A 10,123-nucleotide genomic window follows, 5' to 3' on the forward strand; every position below is an offset into this window, starting at 1 on the left:
CGTTTGTTTAGCGGCCGATTTTCCTTCCCAGTCCGGACAAGTGCAGAGGGCTAATATGCTACTCACTGGGAGTCCCAGCGTTAGGCGGCTAACGGGATGCCACAGTAAAATATCATGCAGGGTGGGAAAGAATGCCGTGGAGGTCTAGTCCGTGACATGGAGGTTGTTATGCCAGCGGCTATCGAGGGCAACTGGATGCAAATAGTAGCAAATGTCGGCACGAGTCCCACGAGAAAGACAGGCCGTGATACGTGCCTCAGACCACGTGGCACTGCAGGTCTTACAAGTGCCTGCAGCCGTCTGGCGGGGAGCGAGTATTTCAGACGAGACTGCTTGTTTAAATGCATGGAAGCTCTCGACAGCACACGATGAAGTTAAGACATATAGTGGGTATTTTTTCAATCAAATACTGATTTCCCGTGGGCCCTGCATGGAGCCGAGCGTTCGCGTAAAGTGACGCACAAGACGACTAGTGTGACGTCAGAAGTTCGTAGCAAGACCCGTATAACTCGTTGTTCCCTTTTCGGCACTAATGACGCCTGCCGCCTGGTTTCTGGGGCCATCCTTGGTTCTTTCGGTGGATGGTTTATTTGAAGAAAGAAACTAGCATCTCATGCAGGTTGCAGGCTAAGCTGAATATTTGTAGCATCGTACCCAGGGCTGATCTCAGTAATCTGGTTTGGAGCAGAGCAGAAGGTCTAAACCAGAGGCTCAGATAGCTCTGTGGCGGTATCAGATGTGAATTTATCGACCTCCGCTGTCGGGTGGGAAACTGTCGGTTTCCCTTCGACGTATGTGTGGCGTGCTCATAGAGGTATTTTACATTTGAGAATCCCCCTTCAGATGAGGGACCAAAATCGAAGTTATATCAGCCACAATGATCTCAGAGAATGGTCGTCGGATCGGATACAGAAATGGTTAATATTATATTAGTAAACTGCAGAAGCATCCACAGAATGGTCCGAGAATTGGTATTGCTTGAAAGTTACAATGCACATATAGCATTAGGAACAGAAAGCCGGATGAAATCACAAGTGAATAGCAATGAAATCATAAGTTCAGACTGGAATGTCTACCGTAAGGATACTTAGTCGCTAATGGTGGCGGTGTATTTATTGTAGTAAAAAATTCGATGATATATAGCGACGTTGTCACGGATTCCAAATGTGATTTGATCTGGGAGAACTTAAGCATCTACGGATGGTGCAAAATGGTAATCGGATAACTTTACAGACCGCTTGGGTCAGAAGCTGTAGTGCCAGAGCGCTTCAGAGAGAACTTGCAGAATATCCTTAGTAATTTTCGTGATCATTTAAATAATAGTGGGTCATTTAAACTTGCCAGAAGTAGATTGCGAGAGTCATGCTATTGAAAACTGGTGCCAAAGAAAGGACTTTGTGACGTTATTCTGAATGTCTTTATCAAAAATTACTTCGATCAGATAATTAGAGAAGCAATTTGTATAGGTAACATCTTAGACCTCCTAGCGACAAAGAGACTATAACTTATCAAACCAGTTAATATAAAGGGAGATATCAGTGACCATGAGACTGTGATAGTAAGTACACTACTGGCCATTAAAATTGATACACCACGAAGATGACGTGCTACAGACGCGAAATTTAACCGACAGGAAGAAAATGCTGTGATATGCAAATGATTAGCTTTTCAGAGCATTCACACAAGGTTGGCGCCGGTGGCGACACCTACAACGTGCTGACATGAGGAAAGTTTCCAAACGATTTCTCATACACAAGCAGCAGCTGACCGGCGTTGCCTGGTGAAATGTTGTTGTGATGCCTCGTGTAAGGAGGAGAAATGCGTACCATCACGTTTCCGACTTTGATAAAGGTCGGATTGTAGCCTATCGCGATTGCGGTTTATCATATCACCACAATGCTGCTCGCGTTTGTCGAGATCCAATGACTGTTAGCAGAATATGGAATCGGTGGGTTCAGGAGGGTACTACGGAACGCCCAACGGCCTTGTATCACTAGCAGTCGAGATGACAAGCATCTTATCCGCATGGCTGTAACGGATCGTGCAGCCACGTCTCGATCTCTGAGTCAACAGATGGGGACGTTTGCAAGACAACGACCATCTGCACGAACAGTTCGACGACGTTTGCAGCAGCATGGCCTATCAGCTCGTAGACCATGGCTGCGGTTACCCTTGACGCTGCATCATAGACAGGAGCGCCTGCGATGGTGTACTCAGCGACGAACCTGGGTGCACGAATGCTAAACGTGATTTTTTTCGGATTAATCCAGGTTCTATTTACAGCATCATGATGGTCGCGTGATGGTATGGAGTGCCACTGGTTACACGTCTCGGTCACCTCTTGTTCGCATTGACTGCACTTTGAACAGTGGACGTTACATTTCAGATGTGTTACGACCCGTGGCTCCACCCTTCATTCGATCCCTGCGAAACCCTTCATTTCAGCGGGATAATGCACGACCGCATGTTGCAGGTCCTGTACGTGCATTTCCGGATACAGAAAATGTTCGACTGTTGCCCTGGCCAGCAAATTCTCCACATCTCTCGCCAATTGAAAGCGTCTGGCCAATGGTGGCCGAGCAACTGGCTCGTCACAATACGCCAGTCACTACTCTTGATGAAGTGTGGTATCGTGTTGAAGCTGTATGGGCAGCTGTACTGTACACGCCATCCAAGCTCTGTTTGACTCAATGCCCAGGCTTATCAAGGCTATTATTACGGCCAGAGGTGGTTGTTCTGGGTACTGATTTCTCAGGATCTATGCACCCAAATTGCGTGAAAATGAAATCACATGTCAGTTCTCGTATAATATATTTTCCAACCAATACCCGTTTATAATCTGCATTTCTTCTTGGTATAGCAATTTTAATGGCCAGTAGAGTATGACCATGGATTTTACAGCGAATGTTATTACAGGTAAGAAACTATTTTTGCTTAGTAAGGGTGACAGGATAGAAACTGCAGAGTATCTAAGCAGTCAGCATCAAATATTTAGTGCTGAGGAGGAAGACATAGAGCAGAAATGGGAAAAATTCAAAGGTATCGTGCAATATGCATTAACAAGTATGTTCTGAGTAAGGTCTTAAGGGATGGGAAAGATCTACCGTGGTTTAATGGCTGTGTAAAAAACCTCATACGTAAACAAAGAGAACTTCTTTACAGATTCAAGCGAAGTCAAAACCTAGCTGGCACACGAAAACTGAACGAGGCGAAAACGAGCTTAAGGAGAGAAAGAAGAAAAGCGTTGAATAACTTTGGAAATAAAATTTTGTCAACGGAACTGAGCTCCCGCGGTCGCGGACGAGGTCGCTAACTCATGCTTATGCAGTGGCGCTCGACTCGGGGGTTCGAATCCCACCGGTGGAAAAATTTCCACTTCCAGTATTTCGCCGACATGGGGAAGAGAGGTAGTGGCGCGAAGTTCCTCATCACGAGACTTTGCGCACGTGTCCTGGTATAAATACCAGACATATCCAAGTGAGCACATGCGACACTGTTGATGATGATCCATCCGTCGGGTGGGGACGCTAAACTTTTTGATTGGCGACTCCATAGTGTCTTGTGCACTACGACCAGATAATGGATATACTTGGAAGGAGAGACAGCATTGGTCGTATATTTTTGTTTATTATCGCAAAATCGATTTTCGGTCACTTAGTGACCGTCTTCGGTGCTGTAATATATAACTTAAATTAGTAAGCACTGGTGTCAATAAGCTTACGGCGATCACATAGTCTATGTGATCGCCGTAAGCTTATTGACACCAGTGCTTACTAATTTAAGTTATATGCTACAGCACTGAAGATGGTCACTAAGTGACCGAAAATCGATTTTGCGATAATAAACAAAAATATACGACCAATGCTATCTCTCCTTCCAAGTAGACGCTAAACTTGGCTGTCCCCTTGGTACTATTCTCGAGGAGCAGGTTATGTCACGGCACCGGGTTTCACTCCCTCTCTTCTCTCATGATTATCAGTACTACTGGACTTCCTTGCAGACAGAACTCAACATGTCGTCTTAACGAAACAAAGTCGACGATTTAATGGTAATTTCCAGAGTAGCCCAAGGAAGTGTGGTAGCACCGTTACTATTTAAAATGTAGCGTTGGAACCTCTCAAACACTGTTCGCAGATGAGGCCGTTGTCTGTAAGAAAGTAGCTGCGACGGAAGACAGCATCGAACTGCAGACTGACCTGCAGAGGATTGATGATTGGTGCAGGTTGTGGCAGTTGACCTTAAAAGTAAATAAATGTAACGTTTTGCGCATACATAGGAATAACAAATCGTTGTAAACAGTAGCTACAGTAAAATGTCTAGGAGTACTATCAAGAGCGTCCTGAAGTGAAATGTCCACATAACACAAATAGTAGGAAAAGTCTATGCCAGACTGAGATTCATAGGAAGAATCTTAAGAAAATGTAACTCATCCATGACGGCAGTGGCTTAAAAGGCGGTAGTTTGACTCATTCTTGATTATTGTTCATCCATGTGGGACACTTAGCAGGTAGGACTGACAGAAGGGATAGCGAAGATCCAATGGAAAGCGGCGTGTGTCGCCACGGGATCGTTTAGTTGGCGCGAGAGCACTACTCAGATGCTCAAAAAGTCAGACTTACAAGTGAGGCGTTGTGCATCAAGAAGAACTTTACCGGTAAAAATTCGAGAGAAGACTTTCCAGGAAGAGTCAGCAACGTAGTACTTCCTCCCACTACATCTCGCGAATAACCAAGACGAGAAAAATTCGAGAAATTAGACCTAATGCAGAGGTTTATCGGGAACCATTCGCGAATAGAACAAGGATTGGGGATCAGTTAGTGATTCCTGCCCCACGCATCGTTAGGTGGCTTGCAGAGCATGATATAGATCTGCATATTTTTTTTTTTTTTTTGCTCATCAGTCTTCTGACTGGTTTGATGTGGCCCTCAACGACTTCCTCTCATGTGCTAACCGCTTCATCTCAGAGTAGCACTTGCAACGTACGTCCTCAATTATTTGCTGGATGTATTCGAATCGCTGTCTTCCTCTACAGTTTTTGCCCTCTACAGCTCCCTCTGGTACCATGGAAGTCATTCACTCATGTCGTAAAAGATGTCCTATCATCCTGTCCCTTTTTCTTATCAGTGTTTTCCACATATTCCTTTCCTCTCTGATTCTGCGTAGAATCTCCTCATTCCTTACCTTATCAGTCCACCTAATTTTCAACATTCGTCTGTAGCACCACATCTGAAATGCTTTAATTCTCCTCTGTTCTGGTTTTCCCACAGTCCATGTTTCACTACCATACAATGCTATACTCCAGACGTACATCTCAGAAATTTCTTCCTCAAATTAAAGCGTATATTTGATATTGGTAGACTTATCTTGGCCAGGAATGCCTCTTTTACCATTGCTAGTCTGCTTTTGATGTCCTTGCTCCGTCCGTCATTGGTTACTTTACTGCCTAGGTAGCAAAATTCCCCAACTTCATCGACTTCGTGACCATCAATCATGATGTTAAGTTTTTCGCTGTTCTCATTTCTACTACTTCTCATTACCTTCGCCTCCCTTCCATTTACTCTCAATCCATACTGTGCACAGATTAGACTGTTCATTCCGTTCAGCAGATCATGTAATACTTCTTCACTTTCACTCAGGATAGCAATGTCATCAGCGAATCGTATCATTGATATCCTTTCACCTTGAATTTTAATTCCACTCCTGAACCCTTGTTTTATTTCCATCATAGCTTCCTCGATGTACAGATGAACAGTAGGGACGAAAGGCTACATCCTTGCCTTACGCTCTTTTTAATATGAGCACTTCGTTCTTGGTTGTCCACTCTTATTATTCCCTCTTGGCTGTTGTAGATATTCTATTTGACCCGTCTCTCCCTATAGCTTACCCCTATTTTTCTCAGAATTTCGAACATCTTGCACCATTGTCCACTGTCGAAGGCTTTTTCCAGGTCGACAGATCCTATGAACGGTTCTTGATTTTTCTTTACTCTTGGTTCCATTATTATCCGCAATGTCGGAATTGTCTCACTCGTGCCTTTACTTTTCCTAAAGCCAAACTGATCATCATCTAACACATCCTCAGTTTTCTTCTGCATTCTTCTGTATATTTTTCTTGTCAGCGACTTTGATGCATTAGCTGTTAAGCTGATTGTGTAATAATTATCGCACTTGTCAGCTCTTGCCGTCTTCGGAATTGCGTGGATCATGCTTTCCAAAAGTCAGATGGTATGTTACCAGACTCATATATTTTGTTGCGACTTCCCCAAATGATTTTAGAAATGCTGATGGAATGTTAAACATCCCTTCTGTCTTATTTGATCTTAAGTCCTCCAAAGCTCTTTTGAATTCCGATTCTAATACTTGATCCCCTATCTCTTCTAAATCAACTACTGTTTCTTCTTCTATCTCATCAGACAGATATTTCTCCTCATAGAGGCTTCCAATGTATTCTTTCCACCTATCCGCTCTCTCCTTTGAATTTAACAGTGGAATTCCCGTTGCACTCTTAATGTTTCCACCCTTGCTTTTAATGTCACTGAAGGACGTTTTGACCTTCCGGTATGCTGAGTCTGTCCTTCCGAGAATCATTTCTTTTTCGATGTCTTCACGTTTTTCCTGCAGCCATTTCGTCTTAGCTTCCCTGCACTTCCTATTTATTTCATTCCTCAGTGACTTGAATTTCTGAATACCTGAGTTGCCCGGAACATTTTTGTACTTCCTCCTTTCATCGATCAATTGAAGTATTTCTTCTGTTGCCCATGGTTTCTTCTCAGTTACCTTCTTTGTACCTATGTTTTCCTTCTCAACTTCTGTGATGGTCCTTTTTAGAGATATCCATTCTTCTTCAACTCTACTGCCTACTGAGGTATTCCTTATTGCCGTATGTATAGCCTTAGAGAACTTCAACAGTATGTCGTAATTCCTTAGTACTTCCGTATCTCACTTCTTCGCGTATTAATTCATCCTGACTATTGTCTTAAATATCAACCTAATCGCCATCACTACTATATTGTTATCTAAGGCTGTATCTACTCCTGGGTACGCCTTCTAATGCAGTACCTGATTTCGGAATCTCTGAAATCTTCCCGTATCTCCCGGCCTTTTCCAAGTATACCTCCTGCTCTTGTGATTCTTGAACAGGGCATTCGCTATTACTAGCTGAAACTTGTTACAAAACTTATTTGGTTATATTGTTACAAACACCTCGAATATTTATGTGTTTCGTTTTCTCGAGATGCCCCAAATCCTATCCCCTGTATATGTAAAGAAATGACGCCTTGTGACGCTGGGCATAATATTCCTTTCTGATAAATAGTTTCGATAATTGGGAGCATCATATGTTCACATATTGGGTCAATCAGGTGTTGATCCCCATTACTGTAACTATTCATCAGTAAAAAATAATTCCTATACATCAGCTTTTTGATGACTGAAAAAATTTTAACTTCTTTCACGTCTATGACATCAAGAGGAGCCATTATAAATGCACTTTTAGTGAGACCATTTCCCGACACGTTTGGTTTTCAGAATCTTGAAGCTAGGAAAGAAAAACAGTGAGTTTCACAGTCCTGCATGTGTTGGGATAGAAATTTGATATGACTGTGGTAACAGCTCCATTTTTAGCCCGGTAGTTCATGTGATAACAATAGTCAGTGCTAAATGCTGTTGTGCTAGTGAAAGGGCATGGAAATTATTGCAGAAAGAATATATAACAATGTCAATATTGACCTAACTCTCGCAAGTACTTTCGCACTTCAAACTGAATTATAGTGCTATTTCGCTATATATAAATGGAATAGTTATCAGGACCAACTAAATTGTTATCACTCTTTGTTTAGCAGACGCGTATGGTAGGAGAGCACATTGATACACATGTTTGTCCATGTAACAAGGAAGGCCATTGAAATTATCTACGCGGGACAAACTACATGTACTACGAGGTTATAAACAATTTTTGAAACGTCTGGTACAAACAAAATACAGCAAAAGAAACCGAAGTACCACTAAAAGAAAGCTGGATCGGCATGCCGTTAACTACGCAGATACCCGCGCAGATATTCGAGATGTGAGTTATAGATGAAATAAGACCTTGTAGAAAGTTGTCTGATAAGAGAAATAAGTAAAGAAAAAAATAAGCGGTGTGAAATGACGGCAAGAGGACTGTGGCAATTCAATAAAAATGCTCGTCTGTAGTCTCCCATTTACTATACAGTCAGTTTCTTTAGTATAGATCAATAAAATAGTGCTCTGTTTAAGACATGAGTCGAGTTGGGAACTTCAACGATAGCTTAGCATACGAAACAGGCTTCTGCGAAGAACTAATAGCAGTTCTTGTTTCGGAATGCCTATCTACATCTACATCTACGTGATTACTCTTCTGTTCACAATAAAGTGCCTGGCAGAGGGTTCAATGAACCATCTTCAAGCTGTCTCTCTACCGTTACACTCTCGAACGGCGCGCGGGAAAAACGAGAACTTAAATTTTTCTGTGCGATCCCTGTATTCTCTTATTTTATCGTGATGATAATTTCTCCCTTTGTAGGTAGGTGCCAACAGAATGTTTTCGCAATCGGAGGAGGAAACTGTTGATTGAAATTTCATTAGAAGATACTGTCGCAACGAAAAACGCCTTTGTTTCAATGATAGCCACTCCAATTAACGTATCATGTCTGTGGCACTATCTCCCCTGTTTCGCGATAGTAGAAAACGAGCCGCCGTTCTTTGAACTTTTTCGACGTCATCCGTCAGTCCCACCTGATGCGGAACCCACACCGCACAGCAATACTCCAGAATAGGACGGACAAGCGTGGTGTAAGCAGTCTCTTTAGTAGACCTGTTGCACCTTCTAAGTGTTCTGCCAACGAATCGCAGTCTTTGGTTTACTCTACCCACAACATTATCTTTGTGATCGTTCCAATTTAGTTTATTTGTAATTGTAATCCCTAAGTATTTAGTTGAATTTACAGCCTCAAGATTTGTGTGACTTATAGCGTAATCGAAATTTAGCGAATTTCATTTAGTACCCATGTTAATAACTTCACATTTTTCTTTATTCTGGGTCAACTGCCACTTTTCGCACCACACAGATATCTTATCACAATCATTTTGCTATTCGTCTTGGTCATCTGATGACTTTACTATGCGGTAAATTACAGAATTATCTGCAAACAATCTAGTAGGGCTATTGAGATGGTCGTTAATATGGATCAGGAATAATAAAGGGCGTACAACACTTTCTTGGGGAACGCCGGATATTACTTCTGTTTTACTCGATGACTTTCCGTCTATTACTACGAACTGTGACTTTTCTGACAGGAAATCACGAATCCAGTCGCACAACTTAGGCGATATTCCATAGGCACGCAATTTGCTTAGAAGACGCTTGTGAGGAACGGTGTCGAAAGCCTTTAGACATGTATTTTACGTTCACCACGAAACTGCAGTTTTAGGAATCCTAATCTAAGGCGTAGAAAACCAAGTTTCACATGTCAACAAAAGATTTCGTTTAAAAGCGGGAAGAGTGGTTACGCTGCCTTAACTGATTGGTTCCAGAGTAGAATGAGGCGTCATATAAAAGACAAAGCCATCGCAGTACAGCGGACGGTTGTGCCTCAGCTACGCTAGTGTGCTAGAGCGCTACAGCCCAAAGCATGGTGTTTTTACACAGGGCGCTGCCCTACTCACGTGATACGTCGGCTGCCCTCGCTTGGTCCGTGTTGCTGCCGGTCACGAGCTCGCCCTGATCTAGACTACAGCTGAGCTATCAGACCCCCGCCACATCCCTCCCCCCTCCCCCCTGTCGCGCCCGTCCACTTTCTCCAGCTGCGGCTTCCGTCCCGCCGTCCGCCGGTGCACACAAGGTCGACAAGTCAGGCCTTCACGTGACTGCTTCTCGTATGAGTGGACGCTCCTAGCCAACAATTACGTAAGGGTACCTGTTTCTGTCACGAGGTTTTGCAGTATCTTACCCCGTGACCATTAGTCATCTGCAAAATCACCACCACCACCACCACCACCATCATCGTCATCAGCATCATCATCGATATCAGCAGCAGCAGCAGCAGCAGTATATGCAGATCAACAGTTGAAGTAACAAGAGCAATAAAACCGCTCGCAGCATATAA

The 10,123-nt window shown here is 43.1% G+C and overlaps 1 protein-coding gene across 1 annotated transcript in view; it reads right to left on the reverse strand.

Annotated features, from left to right (window-relative positions):
• LOC124788347 (luciferin sulfotransferase-like) overlaps positions 1-9,749 on the reverse strand; it is a 379,183-nt gene extending 369,434 nt beyond the window's left edge. Inside the window, exon 1 of the mRNA XM_047255607.1 lies at positions 9,684-9,749. The gene's annotated coding sequence lies outside the window, so the exon portion shown is untranslated. The remainder of the gene's footprint in view (positions 1-9,683) is intronic.
• Positions 9,750-10,123: the final 374 nt, after the last annotated feature.

This window comes from Schistocerca piceifrons, chromosome 3 (assembly GCF_021461385.2).
Source record: "Schistocerca piceifrons isolate TAMUIC-IGC-003096 chromosome 3, iqSchPice1.1, whole genome shotgun sequence".
NCBI classification, from domain to species: domain Eukaryota; kingdom Metazoa; phylum Arthropoda; class Insecta; order Orthoptera; family Acrididae; genus Schistocerca; species Schistocerca piceifrons.